The 21,883-nt window shown below is 36.8% G+C and overlaps 1 pseudogene; it reads right to left on the bottom strand.

Moving 5' to 3' along the window:
• Positions 1-10,298: 10,298 nt before the first annotated feature.
• LOC101679941 lies at positions 10,299-21,653 on the bottom strand (annotated as a pseudogene).
• Positions 21,654-21,883: the final 230 nt, after the last annotated feature.

Raw genomic sequence — 21,883 nt, forward strand, 5'->3', positions numbered from 1 at the left:
CACATGAAAAAATGTTCACCATCACTAGCCATCAGGGAGATTCAAATTAAAACCACATTGAGATATCACCTTACACCAGTTAGAATGGCCAAAATTAACAAGACAGGAAGCAACATGTGTTGGAGGGGATGTGGAGAAAGGGGAACCCTCTTACACTGTTGGTAGGAATGCAGGTTGGTGCAGCCTCTTTGGAAAACAGTGTGGAGATTCCTCACGAAATTAAAAATAGAACTTCCCTATGACCCTGCCATTGCACTCCTGGGTATTTACCCCAAAGATACAGATGTCGTGAAAAGAAGGGTCATCTATACACCAATGTTTATAGCAGCAATGGCCACGGTCGCCAAACTCTGGAAAGAACCAAGATGCCCTTCAACAGACGAATGGATAAGGAAGATGTGGTCCATATACACTATGGAGTATTATGCCTCCATCAGAAAGGATGAATACCCAACTTTTGTAGCAACATGGACGGGACTGGAAGAGATTATGCTGAGTGAAATAAGTCAAGCAGAGAGAGTCAATTATCATATGGTTTCACTTATTTGTGGAGCATAACAAGTAGCATGGAGGCCAAGGGAGATGGAGAGGAGAAGGGAGTTGAGGGAAATTGGAAGGGGAGGTGAATCATGAGAGACCATGGACTCTGAAAAACAATCTGAGGGGTTTGAAGTGGCAGGGGGTGGGTGGGAGGTTGGGGTACCAGGTGGTGGGTATTATAGAGGGCACAGATTGCATGGAGCACTGGATGTGGTGAAAAATAATGATTACTGTTATGCTGAAAATAAATAAATTTAATTAAAAAATTTAAAAAAAGGACTTTATTAAATTCTGTTTTTTTGCATGTTATGATTTTACCAAGAATAGTAGATAACATTTTAAGTTAATATATTAGCTGCATTTCATTTCAAGTGAATTGAGGCACCATTAACTTACACAAAGTAAATGTTCATATGCATGTTATACTCCTTTACTCTTGTTCTCTAATTCTGACATTTATAGCTTGGACATAAAATAATGCTAAGAAATATACTTCTAGGAGGTGTATGAACTTTTGACATGTGTTTAAAATGAAAGAAAGCAAATACTTTGTTGAGGGTAAAAATGGACTTTAGATTTAGAGTGAAAACATAAATGGTGATTTCTGAAAAGTGCTTTTTTTTTTTTTAAATTACAGTGTTTCATACAAGTCTAATTTAACCAATAGGACTATATATTAGAGTTGTATCATGGAAGAGAATAGAAAATAGTTACATTATAAATTCAGGGAACAGTATTAATATCTTACAACATGTATTTATTAAAAACTGTAAGTTTTAGCACCATTTTCTGTTCCAGTTTCTATTAGATCTTTGATCATTGGTGCTTCAACTTGGATGATATTATAAAGTTCTCTTGAGGCAAAGGCTTATTACAGAATCCAAGGAATTTTTCATGGGTCAAGTAACATTAAGGTGGACCCAGAGTGGAACAGCAGCAGGCGGTCTCTTTTGTCCTCTAAGAGATATGAGCTATGATTTGCTACTTCTCACCATCTAAGGAATTTAAAGTAATATACAATATAATCTCATTCATCACTGTAATGTCTGGCAGGTAGTGCTATTAAAACACAACTGGCCAATAACATAATTTCTATTAAATAAATATGTTGCAGCTGCAAAAAGTTTAGTGACTTTTTGCCTATGGTCAGTTACTGAGTCAGCATAGGGCCAGGAATAGAAATAGAAAATTCAATAACTTATATATCTTCTATATTTTTACAGCACACAGAAAAACAGTCCCTAAGATGAATGACATAGAACATGCTGAGTCTTTGTTCCTCCCACTAGATTGCATTAGCGTGCCTTCATTGGTTTTTGCCCCAAGTTAATTTTACTTATTAGGTCTGTGAAAAACATGGCCATGTCCTTGGGGCCTCTGGACATGCACACCGAAACAAATCAATTATTTGAAATGCCACAGAATAAATACTATCAGAATAAGCTCCTTGGGAGAAGAAAGGTGTCATATAATTCAAAGCAATTTATAAATATCTACTTTCAGACACAGTGTGAGACCTGATCCAAACTTCTTTGAAGAAGATTTAAACAGAGCTGCCTATATTTTCCCTTGTTTCAGGCCTAGAGTAATGTTAAGGCAGCAGAGTTCAAGTATTTTCTCTAATATTGGTAGAGTAATGTAAAAATAATGTATTTACTTATGAAGGAACATACATAGAAAATTACTTTGATTCAGATAGCTCTAGCTTGTAAAGTAGAAATTTATTCCCACTGGGATAGTGGAATCTTTGTCAAGGTTTCATTGCTGTTCTTTGAGTATTGAAAATATTTATAAAATAAAATTCTAAAGTAGATGCCTTTTAGATATTATGGGAGTAAGATCAAAATTCTAATATGTTGCTACGAAACATGATGAGGATAATCAGAGAATGGAATTATGAGTCAATATAAAATATATAAAAATGAGTCAATATTATAGCAGCTATAAAGAAAACTTCTATGAACATGAATTTTAAATAAGTGAAGTAAAAATATTAAAGTTAAGTTTACATAAATATTAGGAAACTATAATTATGTAATTTCAGAATTAAAGCAGCCATCTACACAAATATAAGAAAGAAAAGAATTTAACTCTAATTATCCTGAAAAATAGCATAGCTTAGTATGAAGATGAATATAAACTAGGCATTAGGATTAGAAACTGACATTTATAAAGCATCTGACTTAAAAAGTTTTAAATTTATTTTTAATTTTATATTTAAATTCCAGTTAACATACAGCAAAATATTAGTTTCAGGTATACAAAATATAGTCAGTGATTCAATACTTCCATAGAATACCTGGTGCTCATCACAACTGCCCTCCTTAATCCCCATCACCTATTTAACCCTCTCCGTATACCACCTCCCCTCTGGTAACCATCAGTTTGTTCTCTGTAGTTAAGAGTCTCTTTCTTGGTTTGCCCCTCTTTCTTTTTCTCCCCTCTTTGCTTGTTTCTTTCTCCTCTCTTTCTTTCTTTCTTTCTTTTTTTAAAGATTTTATTTACTTATTTGACAGACAGAGATCACAAGTAGGCAGAGAGGCAGGCAGAGAGAGTGAAGGGTGGGAAACAGGTGCCCTCCTGAGCAGAGAGCCTGATGTGGGGCTTGATCCCAGGACCCTGGGATCATGACCTGAGCTGAAGGCAGAGGCTTTAACCCACTGAGCCACCCAGATGCCCCTGCTTGTTTGTTTCTTAAATTCTGTATGTGAGTGAAATTATATGGTATTTTTCTTTCTCTGACTGTCTTCTTTTACTTAACATGATTCTCTCTAGTTCCATCACTGATCATCATGGAAATACAAATCAAAACTACAATGAGATATCACTTCACACCTGTCTGAATGGCTAAAATCAACAATACAAGAACAACAGGTGTTGGCAAGGATGTGGAGAAAGGGGAATATTCTTACACTGTTGGTGGGAATGAAAACTGGCACAACTACCCTGAAAAACAGTATGGTGGTTCCTCAGAAAGTTAAAAACAGAACTACCTTCCAATCCAGCAATTGCATTTCTAGATATTTACCCAAAGAATACTGATTCATAGGAATACATGCTAATACTAAATACTAAAATACTAATTCATAGGAATACATGAACCCTTATGTTTATAGCAGCATTATCTACAACAGCCAAATTGTGGAAACAGCCCATGTGTCCAGTGACTATGAATGGATAAAGAAGATGTGAGATAGAACCCATCCAGCATTCACGTGTATGGAACATGGATGTGTGGGTATTCTAATCCCATAGGACCACTCTTTAGCCAACAGGGGTTGGGAGTCAGTGCCTCAGTGACTCATTTCATAAGACTTGTCAGATGGTCTGGCAAGAAACAACAGTAAGTTGCTTGAAGTAGCCAAATTCATTGTTCAACTTTACCTGCTTTCCTCTTTCACAACCCCTGAGCTTACTTCACAAATAAGTTATTTGTGCACACACCTCTGTCCCACACTGTGATTTGTGGAGAACCCCTGCTAGTACAACTGGTTCTGGGAGTGGCCTTTAAAATCACACACTTTGGATGGGATTTTAGAGTGAGATCATTTGCTGTTAAAAAGCTAATAATAATCCTATTTCTGGTCTTAAGAGGATGGAGATATCTTCTGTCCTGTAGTACCATAAAAGTAGTCTCATCTGTATTGATCAGAATTCCCCAAAGAAATAACAAATAGGATGTAGGGATGCATATAGAGATTTATTTTGAGGAATTAGCTCATATGATTATGTGGGCTGGCAATGTTGCTTCTTGGAAGGTAGGACTAGTGCTGGAAAGTTCCCTCAGTTTTTGTTTATCTGGGAAGATCTTTATCTTTCCTTCATTTCTGAAGGACAGTTTTGCCGTGTGTAGTATTCTTGGTTGGTATTTTTTTTTTCCTTCAGTTCTTTAAACATATCATCCTACTCTTTCCTTGTCTGCAAGATTTCTCCTGAGAGATCTGCTAATAGTCTCATGGGGATTCTCTTGAATGTAATGGGTCACTTTTCTTGTTTTCAGAATTTTCTCTTTATCTTTGATTTTTTAAATGATTTGATTATAATGTATTTTGGCATAGACCTCTTTAGGCTCAACCTATTTGAAAAGTTTTGGGCTTTTTGAATCTAGTTGTCCATTTCCCTTTACAGATTTGGAAGTTTTAGCCATTATTTCTTTGAAAAGTCCTTCTGTCCTCTTCTACCACTTCCATGGACTCCCATAATGTATATACTGTTTCTTTTGATGATATCTTATAGATTTTGCAGACTATTGTCATTCTTTTTCATCCTTTCTTTTTGCTCCTCTAACCAGATAATTTCAAATGACTTAGAGTTTACTAATTCTTTCTTCTATGTGACTGAGTTCGATGTTGTAGCTCTATAATGAATTTCTCAGTTGAATCACTGTTCTAGAATTTCTCTTTGTTTTTTTGGCTTCTATTTATTTGTTGATCTACTCATTTTGTTCATGTATTGCATTCCTGATTTCATTCAGTTGTCTATCTATGTTCTCTTGTAGTTCACAGAGCTTCTTTTTGATGTTAAGTAGTTTATATATCACCATCCATTTAAGGTTAATGACTGAAGCTTTATTAGTTACCTTTGGTGGTGTCGTGTTTCCCTGATTATTCATGATCCTTGTATCGATATCTGTACTTTTGAAGATATGGCCACTATTTCTGGTCTTTATAGGCTGGCTTTAGCAGAGAAAGGCATACACCAGTCACCTGATGTAGGATTCTAGATGAGCTAGTTGTGGTATCTGTGGTCACCTGGAATCTCTTATGGGGGGGCCATGGCAGGTAAATGGGACCTGCTGCTAGATTCCAAAGTTGTGCAGGATCTGTTGCCAGAGTCCATGGTCAGAAGAGACCAAGCATTAGTGTTACATGGTCAGGCACACCTGCTGCTGGGGCCCCACAGTCAGGAGGGGCTGTATAGAGAGGATTTGCAGCTAGGCAAAGCCATTGGCAGAGATCCACAGTGTAGTGAAGCTATTGGTGGGGTTTTGTCATTTGGGCAGCATTAGAAGCAATGCTCCACAGTCGTACTGATGGGGTTCCAAAGTGGGGCAAGGCTACTGATGAGGCTCCTTGGGAGGGCTGATAGGCAGTGCCCCTGGGTAAGGTAAAGCTTTTGTAGTTGGGCCGGGCTCTTTAGGGACTGCATGGTTGACAGAACCAATAAGCAGGGTTATGTGGTCTTGAGGTCAATAACAGGGGTTTGTGATTGGGCAGGGCTAGTTGAGGGGGCTTCTTAGTTGCAGGGCTGCTGGCAGGGCTCTCTAGTAGTACAGAGACTTCAGATAGCTTCTTTCTTTGGGTGGGGTGGTTGGCGGAGCTCAAGATCAAAATCAAGATCTTAATCTTGATTTTCTGGTTGGGAAAACTGGTAAAGACCTAGTGGGCAGCAGTTACACAGGCTTGTAAAGCCACTGGTGGAGGTCAAGGGACTAGTGCCAAGAGACACACCTGCTAGCATCTAGAAGTCCTGTTCCTTTTATTTGTTATTAGCTGGTGTGCCATGGTAACTTAAGGGATAGGTAATATGGATAAAATATTCCTTTTACCCATTTTAATGTGGTTTCTGATTTATTTTTAATACACTGGTGTGTTGTAACCTTGTCTTGAGTTTTATAATTTTCACAAAGATATTCCCATTCATGGATAGTTGCCTAACCAATCAATGTTTCTGTTGGTGGAGGCAGTGGGAATCTAGAACTAAGGGGTCTCCTATTCTTTCTGACATCACTGAAATGGTCCAGTTCAAAACGTGCAGGGTGGGCTAGCATACTGAGACTAACATACTTTGGATCCTCAGTATGCTAGGCCAAAAGTTTTCAGTCTAAAGAGCTAGGAAGGTCTAGGGTTGCAGTTCAAGTCCAAAGGCTGTCTGCTGATGGAAATTCTTTTTGCTTTTGAGAGGCCAGTCTTTTGCTCTATTGGTTGGGGCTCACTGACACTATGTGGGGCAACTGTCGCTATTCAAGGTCCATCCACTTAAATGTTAATTTCATCCAAAAACACTCTCATAGAAATATCCAGAAGAATGACCACATATCTAGGCATCATGACCCAGTCATGTTGAAACATAAAAATAATCATTACACACCTGTGAAGAAGGTAAATGAAGGTATGAAGGAAGAGAAGGTATTGAGTTTTACCATAACTATTGCATTTGAATGAAAAGGGATAATGAAAATTTTAAGGATTACGGAGTTGTCTGTCTATAGTAAACTGCTTTCAATGCACTGAGAAAAGAAAATGACTGGTTCATTTTAGGTAATGATTAATTCAAGGTATAGTATCAAAATCAGAGGTACTATATTGGCAGCTTCTGAGGACATTATCACCTATATTTTCAAAAAATATTATTCTGGAAATGAGGTCCTTCATCTAATTATAAGTGTAGCAGACCAATAAAGGATGTATAGACTTAACAGTTTCCTGTGTCAGAGACAAGAGCCTCATAAAAGGAACTATAAGCCTGAGACTTAGGTTGGAGAATGTGGGCTGGCAAATGTGTCCAGATTTCCCTAAATTCACTGTACTAGCAAAGAATCTGCATACTAGAGAAAAGGCTATTCTTATTTGGAGAACCTGTAAAAACCTCAACCAAGACCAGTAACTTAAAACACGATGCTTGGTAGTCTATAACTTCTCTTGCCAATCCCCATTTCCTTCACCCTATATTATGATGAGAGTTCAACCGGGCCTGAGCTAGAACATAAAATTCTTGGGACACTGGATGGCTCAGTTGGTTAAGTGTCCAACTCTGGATTTCAGCTCAGGTCATGATCTCAGGGTTGTGGGATTGAGCCCTGTGTTGGGTTCCACGCTCAGCACAGAGTCTGCTGGAGATTCTCTCTTTCTCCCCTCTCCCTATGTTTCTCCCCCCACTCATGTGCATGCTGTCTCTCTCTGAAATCAATCAATCAATCAATAAAATCTCCAAAAAATCTTAAAAAAAAGAAAAGAAAAATTCTTTCTATGTGAGAGAACAGTTCACAAACAAGAAGAATCACAAGATTTGGCTAACATATGCTGTCAGGAACCAGAGGAAAGTATGTAGGATCTTGAGGATATTAGAATTCAAGGGATAAATTATAAGCCTGGGTTGGGAAAAACCTATTGACATGGGGTCATGTTTTAATCTTTTGGTAAGTCTACCCTGTTTAGATATTCCTCTGGTATGGCTCCTTATAGTTTGGAAATAACAATGATCCACAGCAATAAAATGGAGATACTGGGATTGCTTTAACATAGGAGTAAGGAAGGGGCTAGAAAGCTCAGGAAAATGAGAATATCTGAATGGTTTTATTCTATCAGACCAGAGAACCCCGGAACCAGAGAACTGTGTCCTGGGAGGTCCCAGAGGACATTCCCTTTACTGAGACAATAAGAAATGTTCAATAAGAAATACACCAGCATCTTGGAGGATCTCAGTGGTAGTTACTATCTGTAGGTTGGTGTGAGGAGTACAAGAGGATGCCATGAGACTGGGTTCCCTAGAATCAAGAGAATAAAGGGAATCATTGAGGCTAGACACCAGCTTGAAGCACATAACTTGCAGAGACAAATTAAATATAATTACTGAAAATGAGCCACAGAATTGAGAGTATTGAATATCCAGATTTTCCCAGATTTTCTGTGCTGACAAAGACTCTGAATGCTAGAGGAAAACAATCAGGGTGTTTTGTTCCACAATGATTTCCGGGCATAGCTAACAGATTATGGTGCCCACAGTACATGATAGACAATTAACCCAATATAGTACTATCTGGGTTATAGTAACAACAACAGTGACAAAAACAGAAATACATTATCTGACAAGCAAAAGTCTGAAGTTAGACCCTGTGTTGGAAAAATTATAGTGCATCACTCAGTTTTCAGATATAAGTTCACACACCCAGTACCCACTGCTTGAAAAGACGTCAGATTCTACTGAGAAATACCTTTGCAACATCAACACATAGTTTGAGAGAGAAATTCAGGTTTTTCCTAGGTAGCTGTTTATTTACCCAGGTAACAATTCTGGGGAAAAGAAACACCTAGACTGTGAGCAGAGTCTGGATAAAGATCTGAGGTTACATGGTTACTAGATGACCCAGAATGCCATTTGGGTCTTCTGGATAAGGTAGGGGCTTATGGAGTCCAGGAACACTGATCCAAGTCAGTTTCATGATGAAACCCATGGTCCATGTATCTACTCTGAGAGTACTTCCCTAGCCATTAAGTGTATGTTTTGTGACCAGTGGAACTTGAAAATTCATTTTCTGACCTGTGAAATAAGAGGCATTATTGTAGGAAGCCTCATGGGATGCCCCTTGGTCTGCTTCCTCATTCCCAGCAAAAACAGAAATTCAGAAGCAACAGTACAACCCCAGAGGAACTGCCCAGTTTAGTGCCACCATGAAAGATTTAAAGGACTATGGAGAGAGGAGTTGGCAACATCATATCCCTATTTAATTTGCCTCTGTGGGCCCTCTAAACAGAAATCGATCATGACAGATTATGATGCAATAAATAAACAAATGATACTCCACTCTCAGTTCTTTTGTTGGATATAGTATCTTTATTAGAAAATATAAACACAATCTAATGGTATATGCAGGAGAGAAGGAAAATTCTGCTAGGGGAAACTCTAATGAAGTATTTTGCCTGTTACATTTTTTATTGATACAACTCATGAAGAAAGATCCACTTTGCCTTCCTTTTTTAGTGCTTAGTCTGAGAGGGAACCCAGGAAATTAAGTCTTAGGAGGAAAAACTGCTTTCATAATCTCAAGTGTAAGCCACCAACAGGCTTTACTGATAAAACCTTCAAAGCTTGAAGAGATAAGAAAGGCAAGCATGTATTCTATTAAACATTTCAGTAAATATGTAAAAATCAGTAATTATGAACATAGTGTTTGCAACTCTTTTCATGCTTTAAGTATTCAGTCCTGATAAGAGTTTTAAGGATAGTTTGTTCTAAAACATTTAAAAGTAAAACTTACATTCAGATACACACATGCACACACACACACACTATATATGTGTGTGTTATATATCGGGAATTCTCTGTATGATTAACATTCTGGACTGTCCTAATAGTGTCAAATAATGAGAAGCCAAACATGACCCACATCTATGTTACAAAGATAGCACAGAGAAGGAAGAGTGGGAGGATGAATAACTCTTGTCTTTCTTTTATGCTCAATGGTTTTGATAAGTTCTGCAGATGATTATAAAAACAGCAGCTATCTGGGGCATCTGGGTGGTTCAGTGATTTAAGCCTCTGCCTTTGGCTCAGGTCATGATCTCAGGGTCCTGGGATCAAGCCCAGTATTGGGCTCTCTGCTCAGCAGGGAGCCTGCTTCTGTCTCTCTCTCTCTCTGCCTGCTGCTCTGCCTACTTGTGATCGATCTCTCTCTCAAATAAATAAATAAAATCTTAAAAAACAAAAACAAAAACAAAAAACAAGAACAGCAGTGATCTGTTTCCAAATAGCGAGATGAGGTCATCACAGATCCGGGTCAGTTCCTCATTTTCCTTAGTCTTTTGCTCCACTGTCTTCTCCACTGACTCACCAGTTACACAAATGCTAAGTATTCATAGAAGGACTACAGGTAACCTTTACTTCTCTCTGGTCCCTTTACCAAACCTCTACTTCACTTATGACATTATTTGTTAATATTTTGCATTTCAAAAATATACAGGTAAACACAAGCTTGCTAATTTTTGCTTAACCAAATAAAATTTAAAATAGATAGATGTTAAATTCTCACAACACTAACCTTAGTTTTCATATTCATAAAGCATTTTAGAATTACCTAGACATGAAAATTGGGAATGTATTTGCTTATTTGGAAGAGTCAAAAGCTGAGTCACTTCACTTTTCCTATTGCTTCCAGTTGCTAGAATACTGGCAATCACAAAAATATATTTAGCGTATCCATATAGATTCCCAGCGCTGAATTGATGGGATCGTATTTTTGAACTTTATATATTGGTATTATTTCTGCATGATTGATTAATTTTTGCTATTATTTAGAAGGAACACACTGAAAAGAACTAATCTACCATAAAGTGCCACAGAATAGAGTGGAACCAGCCACAGTGGTAGGTGGACAAAGCATAGGTCCTAGTGAGGATGTGAAGATGAGACCAAGGCCCGCTCTCAGGGATGTTCCCATGTTCAGAAATTTTCCACTGAGTGTGCACGTGGCCACAGCGGAGGGGTCTCTTCTGATGCCCACCGTGTACTATGCAACTCTGATGAGAAGAGCTCTCCTCTACCAATATTTGTGAGAGGAACCGCTATGACACCCTTCACATTAGAATATGGTAACTAATTAAGTTGCTTTGGGTCTTGGGCTCTGGTCATATGATAGTGATTGTACCCACATTCCAGCTCCAGTTATGGCTGCAAAGGTTGTACTGGTTGTTGTCCAAGAATCTCTCATCATGAAGATCATGAGAAGAGTTCTCTTCACCTCCATGGTGGACAAAGCTGTAAAATCAGTACTTCCTGGTAAGTATGTATACTTAGAATGATTTCTATCCTTAACACACCAAGGCCAATTTATAGCCTTTTCAATGGTTCCAATTTGATTATATATTCCTAAGCCATAGTAGCACCATGCTCCAAGACCAAGCAGGTCATCCACCAATAAGCCATCTTCTCATCTGATCAAATTTAAGTATTTTTCTATCAATGGCTCCAATACTGCCTCCTTGAGTTCTTGGCCAGCTTTTCCACACCAGATACCAGGTCATTGCTAGGTGTTAAGCATATTCCCTGCTGGATGTTAAGAGCCATTGATTCTTTGTGATGGAATTCTTCACAGAGAGGAGACCTTGATGAAAGCTGGATAGAAAACTCTGGGAAGTGGTGTCCATAAACACACAAGTCTTGCAGTCAGCACAGTGGATTTACCAAGCAGATTGAAATGGTCAGTCCCTAGTCACCTCAACCATGCAGTTACCCTTCTGAACAGGCAAAATGCAAATGTGCACACCTCCCTAGCCCTTCACCCACTCCTTACTTCAAATTTTCTTAAGCTGCTAAAATTTAGAGTGCATTTACTACTTCAGCCTAGCTTATTCTGAATAATATAATATTCCTATTTGGGCATTTCTCTTTTTTACTATTGGCAGCAGGTCTTACATGAGTAGTTACAAGTTAGCAATACTATCATTAGGGATGGATAAAAACAATTTATAATATACAAAATTAATTTCTCTGGTGCTTAATATTTTCTAAAAGAAAGGGAACTTGTTAAAAAATAAACATAACAGATATTTTCAGAGTATTATTTTTGCCAATATTTTGATCTGTGTTGATAGATTTCTTAGTATTATAAATTTCTTATTGAAAAATGATTTGTAAAGGGGAAAATAGGTTTATAATAGACTTTGCCTTGTCAAATATGACAATTAAAAATTGTTCAATAATATTGAATTGATTTTGAAGAAGTTCATGTGAATACTACAAACAAACTGCTGTGGTCTGAATTATGTCTTCTAAAATTCATATCCTGAACCCTCCATGATGGGATTAGTACCCTTGTGAAGGAGGAAATGACACCAGAGCTGTCATTGCCATGTAGGGTCACCCACAACAAAGGAAGAGGGCCATCCCCAGGAATTTCGTCTGCTGGCAGCTGAATCTGAGACCCTCAGACTCTAAACCTATGAGAAATAAGTATCCGTTGCTAAGCCTCCTGGTGCAAGTTATTTTGTTACAGCAGTTTGAGTAGACTAAGATACAGGTCTAACATTTTCTGATGTTTTATTTCTCTAAAATCTTGGTCAGGATATTGTAAATATTTACTATTACAATTTACCCAGAGGTAAAGTGTTAGAAAACTAAGCTAGGGAAGGAGCACATCATGTAATTATATATGTAAAGTATTATAGACCTTAAATAGAGCAAAATCTTCTCAGGTTCCAGTAAAAAGTGTGATTCACGTAATTTGTGTATGTGCTTGTTCAGAGTCAGGAAGTTGTAACAGCGGGGTCGTAGTGGTAAGAAATGAACAAAAGAGCCCTATTTAGAAATTATGCTTTGAAATCATCAGTTAATTTATCTTTTATTCTATTACTATTGGGTGTAAACCAAAGTTTTAAAATACCCTTACTATTCATGGAGGTATATACCCTAGTGAAACAATGATTTTCCAGGGTATCTTCAACCATACAAAAAATTTATTATGATGGGGAAAAAAAAGTCTACTCTTTCCAGGAGTGATAGTTATGTCTTTTTGGTTCTATTGTCAATAAAAATCCTAGAACTAATGGTGAGTGAGTGTAGAGATTCTGCAGAGACTTGTGGAATTGTACCATACTGATAGGGGAAGCTTTTGAAACAAGAGGGCATAAGGAAGGACTGAAGGCACCAGGCCATGTTAACAGGCTATTTTGTGCAATCATTTACTGAATAGTGTCCATAATTATAAAGAATGTATAGAAATGTGTGATAAAATAGCTAACTTTGGTATATATAGTAATATATAATAGTAGAAGTATTTAGCCTGTCTGCTGTTCTGTGATTTGTGGTTTCTCAATGAGACAAAAGAAAATGGGAAGGGGAAAAGACATATTGCTTCGACCATAATATCTTCTCAAAATAATCTTTAAATGAATGTGTAGTGAATCCAGTTTTCAGCATGATGGGTTTTCAGTTCATGACACATCTAGATGGAGTATTTAGCTCTCTCATTTTAAACTTGTCATTTGAGATTTGAGTAATTAGTTTGGAAACTAAATGCAGGAAATTCCAGCCATGGGATACCCATTATTTGTTGATTAAATTTTACTTTAGCATGGTGTGGCTTAGCTTTTGTGTATGTATTTTTTTTTTAAGATTTTATTTATTTACCTGACAGAGAGATCAGAAGTAGGCAGAGAGACAGGCAGAGAGAGACGGGGAAGCAGACTCCCTACTAAGCAGAGAGCCTGATACAGGGCTTGATCCCAGGACTCTGAGATCATGACCTGAGCGGAAGGCAGAGGCTTAACCCACTGAGCCACCCACTGAGCGCCCCTTGTGTATGTATTTTTGTTTAGCCTAAGCTTATACTTCAAATTTGCAGGGCTAATTGCTGACTGAATCTGAGAACATGAGTTTTATTGGTCCTATGATGTAAATACCCTTATGCAATACCCCTAGCTTATCCAGCAAATTCTAAAATAATACTGTCTCCCACTACCACATTTGACCTTTGAGGTGAATATTTTTTCCTCAAAATTAGACAGGAGACAGTTTTTTTGTTTAGCTTTCATCTTTTTTTATTTCTCAGCACTCCTTTAAGTTTGCTGATACATGTAGACTTATTGACAAAGAGGAGAAAGATAAAGTGTATAGATTTGCTTAAATTATGAAATTTAATATTTTTATTCCAAATTTTAGTCCAAATTCCAAAATTTCCTGAGCATAAAAATTATATTTTTTCATATGAAAGTATAACAGATGTGAATTGATTATCTTTCTATTATTTGTATTTGTATTATCTTTGTATTATCTTTGTATTATTTCAGATTATCTCATAGGTCACATAAGCAGAATGCAACCCTCGTCTGGTCTTCACCACTCACTAAACAAAATGTTCATATTTCTTTCTTCAGGTACTATACTAACATCTCTGGAGGCAATAAGTGTTCATTTTTCTTTATTTTTATTAAATATTTATGTATTTGGGAGAGAGGTAATGAGTGGGGAAAGGATCAGAGTCTTCAAGCAGCCTCCCCACTAAGCACAGAGCCTGATATGGGGCATGATCTTATGACCCTGAGATCATGACCTGAGCCAAAACCAAGAGTTGGCCTTAACAAACCGAGCCACCCTGGGGGCCCCTAATCTGTCTTTGAATAGGTGAAAAAGTGTTTTCATTAACTGTTTTATTAAACTTTTGCCACCTTTTCCTAGATTTATTTAGCAGGATGCTGCTATGTCTTTCTGAGCATATGTACATTATATCAATATGGCTGATAAAAAACAATGTATGTTATCCATTTTCCCTGAAGTCTCTGGCAGTTTGTCATTTCAAACTACATTTGTAGGCTTCAAAATAACAAAAGCATGCCTGATATTATTTATATACATGTTTTAAAATTTCACAAAAATTAAAATAAAGCTAATGTGTGGAAGGCCTTAATGAAAACATGCCCTTGAAGATGTCATGGGAATTAGGAAGAAAAAGAGGCAATGGAGGTTGGAATTACAAAAATAATTTTTCTTTTTTAAATAAAATAAATTGATTAAAGGAGACTAAATGTTTGATATTTTGTAGAGGGTATGATAATGTTTGCCTGTTAACATTATTTAAACATTAATGCAACATGGACAATATATTCAAGTAAAACAGTTATCCTTTTGGAAATATATTGTTTTTGTCATTTTTCCTTACTAAGAGTGACAAAAAAAGTGAAATATGTCTCATTAGGTCACCAGACTTCTAGATGTCTTCTTTTATAATGGCCAATTATAAAATACAAATACATATAATAATTTTTTGTTGTTTCGAGAGAAAGAGAGAGTGCAAATTGGGGATAGCAGACCAGAGGGAGAGTGAGAATCTCAAGCAGGCTCCATGCTCAGCTCAAAGCGTAATGTGGGGCTTGATCTCACAACAAGAGTCAAATGCTTAACTGACTGAGTCATCCAGGTGCCCCAATGAGTTTTTTTTTTTTTTTTTTAAACATGATAGTTGCATTACTCTTACTGTGTTGTGAAATGCAATTTTACCTATGTTCAGAGTACATGGCAAGGAAATTAGTCTTAATATATTTACTTTGCTTAGATATATCTTCTGCCTCTAACTTCTTTATGAAGTGGAACAAATATGTGTTATGCTGTTTGTTACATTTTGAAGGTAAGCGATGAGACAGCTGTAGACAGTGGTAGAATTTCCATGTAGCCATTGCAATTCAGGGTGAGGGTCTACCTTAGAAATATGAGAGTCAATACATGTAAAAATTAGAGGGTACTTGGGCTTAACTGGCTAAAGTCATATAAATGAAAATGTAAAAATGTTAATTTTAAAATTTATAATAAAAATTGGAAGAGAGATCAGAGTTCAGTAGTTGGTATACTCTCTTGAAAGGCAAATCACATGCAAACCAAAGACAGTTAGAAAGTTGGTAGTAGGAATAGAATCAGAAGAAGATGAGTTGATCAGATAATATTAATGGCTAGTGTTAAGGTTGTATGAGTAGTTACTAGTATCAGACAAATCCTTTTGTGATCTGGAACATTCTTTTCCAAAGTCCTGTGAGGAGTATGTATCTTGGTGGATATCAGTGGAGGCGAGAGAATTGTTGTGGACCAGGAAGTCTTTCTCCTCAATTTGAGAATGATAAGTGATCTGTTTGCAGCTTAAATCACCCCTAGGTGGGAAGAATCTGAGGATTCTAATATAGATTGAATATTTTCTCAAAAGAATCTCTGCAAGACACAATGGAAATGTGACTGATTATGTCCTGAATTTGAGAATAGTAGCTCAAGAGCTGGTAAAATTGAGTTTTAGGGAGAAAGAGGTGAGATTTTTACATTCCTGCAATTTAGTGAAATAACACTCACATTCAGTAGACATAGGATCCCAGATAGACAGTGGTCATATTTTTGTCCTCATTTTATCCCATCTCACACTAGCATTTGATATAGCTCACCAGTTCCTTTCTTAAAATCATTCTTTTTTAGTGGGATCATCAACTTTTTCTGTAAAGGGGCAGATAATAAATATTTTAGGCTTTGCCCAAAATACAGTCTCATGTTACAGCTGTTCAACTTTGTTCTTATAGCATGAAAACTATTCTTAGCTTTGGGGTTGTGCAAAAACAAGCAGGGTGAAAGTTTGGAGGCAGGAAATGGAAAAAAACTTAACTCACAGGCTATAGTTTTGCTAACTCTTGTTCCTTAGGAGTCTATGTCATACATCCACAATTTTCCTTCTACTTTATTATTATTATTATTATTATTATTTCATTTCTTGTCAGTCCCTTTGGTGGCTATTCCTTCCCTACTCCCTTTCTCATTGTGGTCAACATTCTTCCCTCTAGTTAAAAATCTCTCTCTAGGTGATCATATTCATTCCTGTAGCCTTTGTTTTTATTTTATCTTATTTGATTACACTTTTTTCAGGAAATTTTTGTAGAGAAAGTAGTCACATTTTAAGCTTATAACCATTCATCATTATTTGTGCAAGGAACTGCTTTTTAGTATTCATGTCTTTCTTTCATTGTGTTTCTGTGCTCTACCCTCCCTTTTTATTATAGCAAAAAACCAGAACATAAAATTTACCATTGTGACCATTTTTTAAAAAGGGTTATTTATTTGAGAGAGAGAGCAAGAACACATGAGAACATGTGTGTGTGATGGGAGGGGCAGAAGAAGAGAGACCCCCCCCCAACAGACTTCCCACTGAGCCCAGCGCCCACCACTGCTGCTGGATGCAGGGCTCCATCCCAGGACCCTGAGATCATCACCTAAGCCAAAACCAAGAGTCAGGTGCTCAACCAACTGAGCCATACAGGCACCCCCCAAAATCGTGACCGTTTTTTAAATGTACAGTTTAGTAGTGTTAAGTATAGCCACATGGTTGTGTAATGGATCTCCAGGACTTTCATCTTGCAAATTTGAAACTTGATACTCATTAAATTATAACTTCCCTATGCCCCTTTCTCCACCTCCTGGTAACTACTGTTCTACTTTCTGTTTTTTTTTTTTGCCTATGAATTTGATTACCTTAGGTACCTTATATAAGTGGAATCATACAGTTTTTGTGTTTTGTGACTGGCTTATTTCACTTAGCATAATATCTTCAATGTTGTAGCATGTGACAGGATTTTCTTCCATTCAAATCCTGAATAATATCCCATCACATGTGCATACTGCATTTTGTTTGTCCATTCATCCATTGCTGGACATTTACATTGCTTTTTCTTCTTAGTTATCTTGAATAGTGCTGCTGTGAACATAGTTATGCAAATACCTCTTTGATACCCTGATTTATTTATTTTTGAATATATACCCAAAAGTGGGATTGCTGGTTCATATGGTAGTTTTGTTTTTACTTTTTCCAAATCTCCATACTATTTTTGTAGCAGTTGCACTATTTTACAATCCCATCAGTAGTACAAAGGTTCCAACTTCTCCATGTTCGCAACACTTGATAGTATCTATCTATCTATCTATCTATCTATCTATCTAGTAGCCATCCTAATAGATGTGAGGTGTTATCTCATTGTGGTTTTCATTTGCATTTCTCCAATTATCAATGATATTAAACATCTTTCCATGTGCTTGTTGACCATTTGTATACCATCTTTGGAGAAACATCCTTTTCCCATATTTAAACTGGGTTATTTGATTTTTGTTGTTGAGTTGTAGGACTTCTTTATATATTATATAGATTAACTCCTTATCAGATATATGATTTCCAAATAATTTCTCCCATTCCATAGATTTCTTTTTTACTCTGTTAGTAGTGTTCTCTGGTGTATAAATTTTTAAGTTGCATATAGTCTCATTTGTCTATTTTTGCTTTTGTTGCAAAACCATTGTCAAATCCAATGTCATGAAATTTTTCTTTCCATTTTTTAAAATTCCTTTTAGGAGTTATATTTTTAGGTCTTGCATTTAAGTTCTTAATCTGCTTTGAGTTAATTTTTGTATATAGTATAAAATAAAGGTTTGACTTCATTCTTCTGCATATGGATATTCAATTTTCCCAATACCATTTGTTGACTGTGCTTTCCTATTGAGTGGTCTTGGAATCTTTGTCAAAGATCATTTGATTGCATACATAGATGTTTATTTCTGGACTCTTTATTTGATTCCAGTGGTTTTTTTGTCTTTATGCTGGTACTACACTGTTTGATTACAGTATTTTAAAGGCATTCATTTTCACAAGTTTCATATATATTCTTTTTATTTTTCAATTTTATTTTATTTTTTTCCAGTGACCCAAAATTCATTGTTTGTGCACCACACCCAGTGCTCCATGCAATACGTGCCTTCTATAACACCCCACTCCTCTAACCCCCCTCCTCCTAAACCCTCAGTTTGTCTCTTAGAATCCACAGTCTTTCATGGTTTGTCTCCCCTTCTGATTCCCCTAACTCACTTCTCCTCTCCATCTCCCAATGTCCTCCATGTTATTATTCCTTATGCTCCAGAGGTAAGTGAAACCATACGATAATTGACTCTCTCTGCTTGACTTATTTCACTCAGCATAATCTCTTCCAATCCATGTTGATACAAAAGTTGGATATTCATCCTTTCTGATGGAGACATAATACTCCATTGTATATATGGACCATATTCTTTATCCATTTGTCCACTGAAGGGCTTCTTGGTTCTCTCCACAGTTTGACAACTGAAGCCATTGCTGCTAACAAGTTTCATATATATTCTGATAATGCTTCTTAAATTTTAATAAATGGTATATGTACAATATAATTCAGTTTTTACTTTATTTCATTCAAGTCTATAATTTTAAGATCTCTATGTGTTGCTTCTACCTGTTGCATGATGTTTTCAAGAATGCATCTGCCATAATTTAATTAGTGATTTCCTTAGGAATAAACAATTAGTTTAGCTCTAATTTACTATTGATGCAAACAATTTCTAGGTGAAAATATTTGTATATGTCCCCTTAATAGACTTGTACAACAATTTTTATATTTAGCTAAGAATGGGATTATTGTATCATAGTTTGAAAACATAATTAATAAGAAAAATGCAGATTGCTTTTGACAATAATTGTCATTTTATATTCCCACCTGTTGTGCATAAAAATTCCCATTTTCTCATATCCTTGAGGATACTTGGTATTACCAGAGTGTTAATTAGGTTTCTAATTGTTGCCATTTTGATGGATATGAAGTGGCATGTTAATGTTCTTTTAATTTTAATGTTTATTAGTGATTTGGAGCATCTTGTAATATGCTTGGACATCTCCTTTTATGAATTGCCTGTTTATATCCCTTGTCTATAATTTCTGTTGGGTTTTTTAAAATCATTTTTGTTTGTTTTTCAGGAGCTCTGGGTATATTTCAGCTATTAACCCATTGTCAGTTATAGATACTGCAAATATCTTTCCCAGTCTATAATCTGTGTATTTAACTTCATCTTTAATGGCCTTTTTTGAATAGAAAATTTAAATTTCAATACAGTCAAATAATGCTTTCTTTATCATTTGTGCTTCTTGAAGTCTTTCTTCAGCCATAGGTCACAAACGTGTTCTACTACATTTTCAACTATTGGGTCTATAAATTTGCCATTTATATGTAGCTCAATAACTCTTCTGAATTTTTCTTTGTTCATAGTATAAGGCACCAGTTTAGTTTTTTTTTCTCCTTTGAGTGTGCCAGCTCTCCTGAAGTTATCTACATAAAAATGTATTCTATTCTTGCTTTGTGGTTTACTTTTACCATGTATCAGTTTCTTATACATACATAGTTTTATTTCTGACAGCTGTATTCTATTTTAGTGGTCTGCTTATCTGTTCTACAATATCATATTATTTTAATAACTTTGGATTTTAGTTATCGGTATACTTTTAAATATGTCCTTGTTTTAGTTTTCAAAGATGATTAAACAATTTGCCAATTATTATTTTTTATTTCAATATAATTTTTCCAAATTCCCCTAAAATTCTTCTGAGACTCTGCATACTCCAAATCATGGAGTATTGGATTCCTTACAGTGTTTATTAAGAACATTAATAAACATATATTTCTCCACATATTGATGTCATATTTTTTATCTTTTATTTAAAATTCTTATGAGGTGATTTTATGTGTTCTATGATAGGTTATTTCTTAGATTCTTTACAAATTTGTTGTTGTAAGAATAGATTGCTATTTTTCCTTTAAGTTTTTTATGTTTATTGGAGATATAAGGAGATGTTCTAGATAGATGATCTTATCCTATGAAAAGAATGACAGTTTTAGAGATTCCTTGCCAATTTTTAGAGCACCTATGCATTTTTCTTTCTTATAGGATTATCTGAGTACTGGGTCTACCACTTACCAGTTTTATCAGTTCGGGTATATCCAGGAGTCAGAAACCACAAAATGATTTGACAACTAATAAAAAGAATTATTCACAGGGATTGAAATAACAGGAAATTGATTACTTAGGAGTAAAATACTAAAAAGAGTAGAGGCATCGCGTGTATAGGAAGCAGCCACATCCATAAGGATAAGAAAGAATACCCAAGGAAGGAAAACATCTAGAAGACCCTCCTACCCCAGGACTGAGATCCCAGCTTCATTGGAGATAGTACAGCCATGGCTTACCAGCCAGCAGATGTTGACTGATGCTGCAGGGCTATCCAGGAGTGTTCTGGACAGATTCCATGTCCGCAGTGTTTGCTAGGAAGCCATTCTGTAGGGTGCTGTGGGAACCCGCCCTGAGGATATGCTACACCTTAGTAGCCTCTGTGAAGCTGCTCTTTGGGAATGCCTGGCAGAGTCTTTTATGGGGAAGTTGTTGGTTCACAGCCCTCTTGGGGTCTCCCCAAGTATAATCTGTGTAATCTGAAACTGGCCCCTCTACCGCTGGGCAAGGACAGACTGAAGAAAGAGGCAAGTCACTCCAGGTTGGTAGATGGCAGTTTTGATTTAAAAAAAATAAAAATAGGTGACTTGTCTTGAGTGGCAGCAAGACCAATAGCTCCCTGCACTCCCCTGCCAAATATTAAAAGCTTATAAAGAGGCCTTAACTGGGTGCAGATGTCCTCAATACCACATAATTGTGTGTCCTTGGAACAGCCTCTGGGAGTAGAAAAGGCAAGTAGAACTCCTATTCCAACAATAGGAAAGGGGATGAGGAACCTCTGATTGCCTAGGTCCAGCTCAAGGGTCACCTGGCAGTCACTTTTTTTCAACGACCTTCCCCGCCAGAAGCACTGGGTGAGGAGCATTCTGCTGGGAAGCCATCTGAGAGGATGGATGGAGAAGGAGAGGATGGAGAAACTGTTCACAGTAGCTTCATACCCATGACTCCTCAGTAACAAGCCCCCAGAGAAGAAGCTGTCCATCAGGAATTGCCATGCACTGTTGCCCAGTGGGTGCTGGTGGAAGCATGTGCTGTAAAAGCTGCATATGCTGCAGGAATCCGGTACGGCAGAAGCTGTGAGGCATATCCTCCAGGAGCCAGTTTGGCTCTTCTCCTGTGAGAACTGGGAGAAGAAACCCCTCCCTTGCAGTGTGCCATCAGTACCTCTTACTGAAATAGCTTCATACCATACAGACTGCAAAGAAGACATATGTACAGAGGGGCTATGAGTGGAGCTGTGCTTTCCCAAATTCATCTAACCCTTAGTCCCTCAGAATCGATTGTGTTTGAAGACAGGGTCCTTTCTTTTTTGTTT

The sequence above is a fragment of the Mustela putorius genome, unplaced genomic scaffold (genome assembly GCF_011764305.1).
Source record: "Mustela putorius furo isolate JIRA1106 unplaced genomic scaffold, ASM1176430v1.1 tig00003834_pilon_pilon_pilon, whole genome shotgun sequence".
NCBI lineage: Eukaryota > Metazoa > Chordata > Mammalia > Carnivora > Mustelidae > Mustela > Mustela putorius.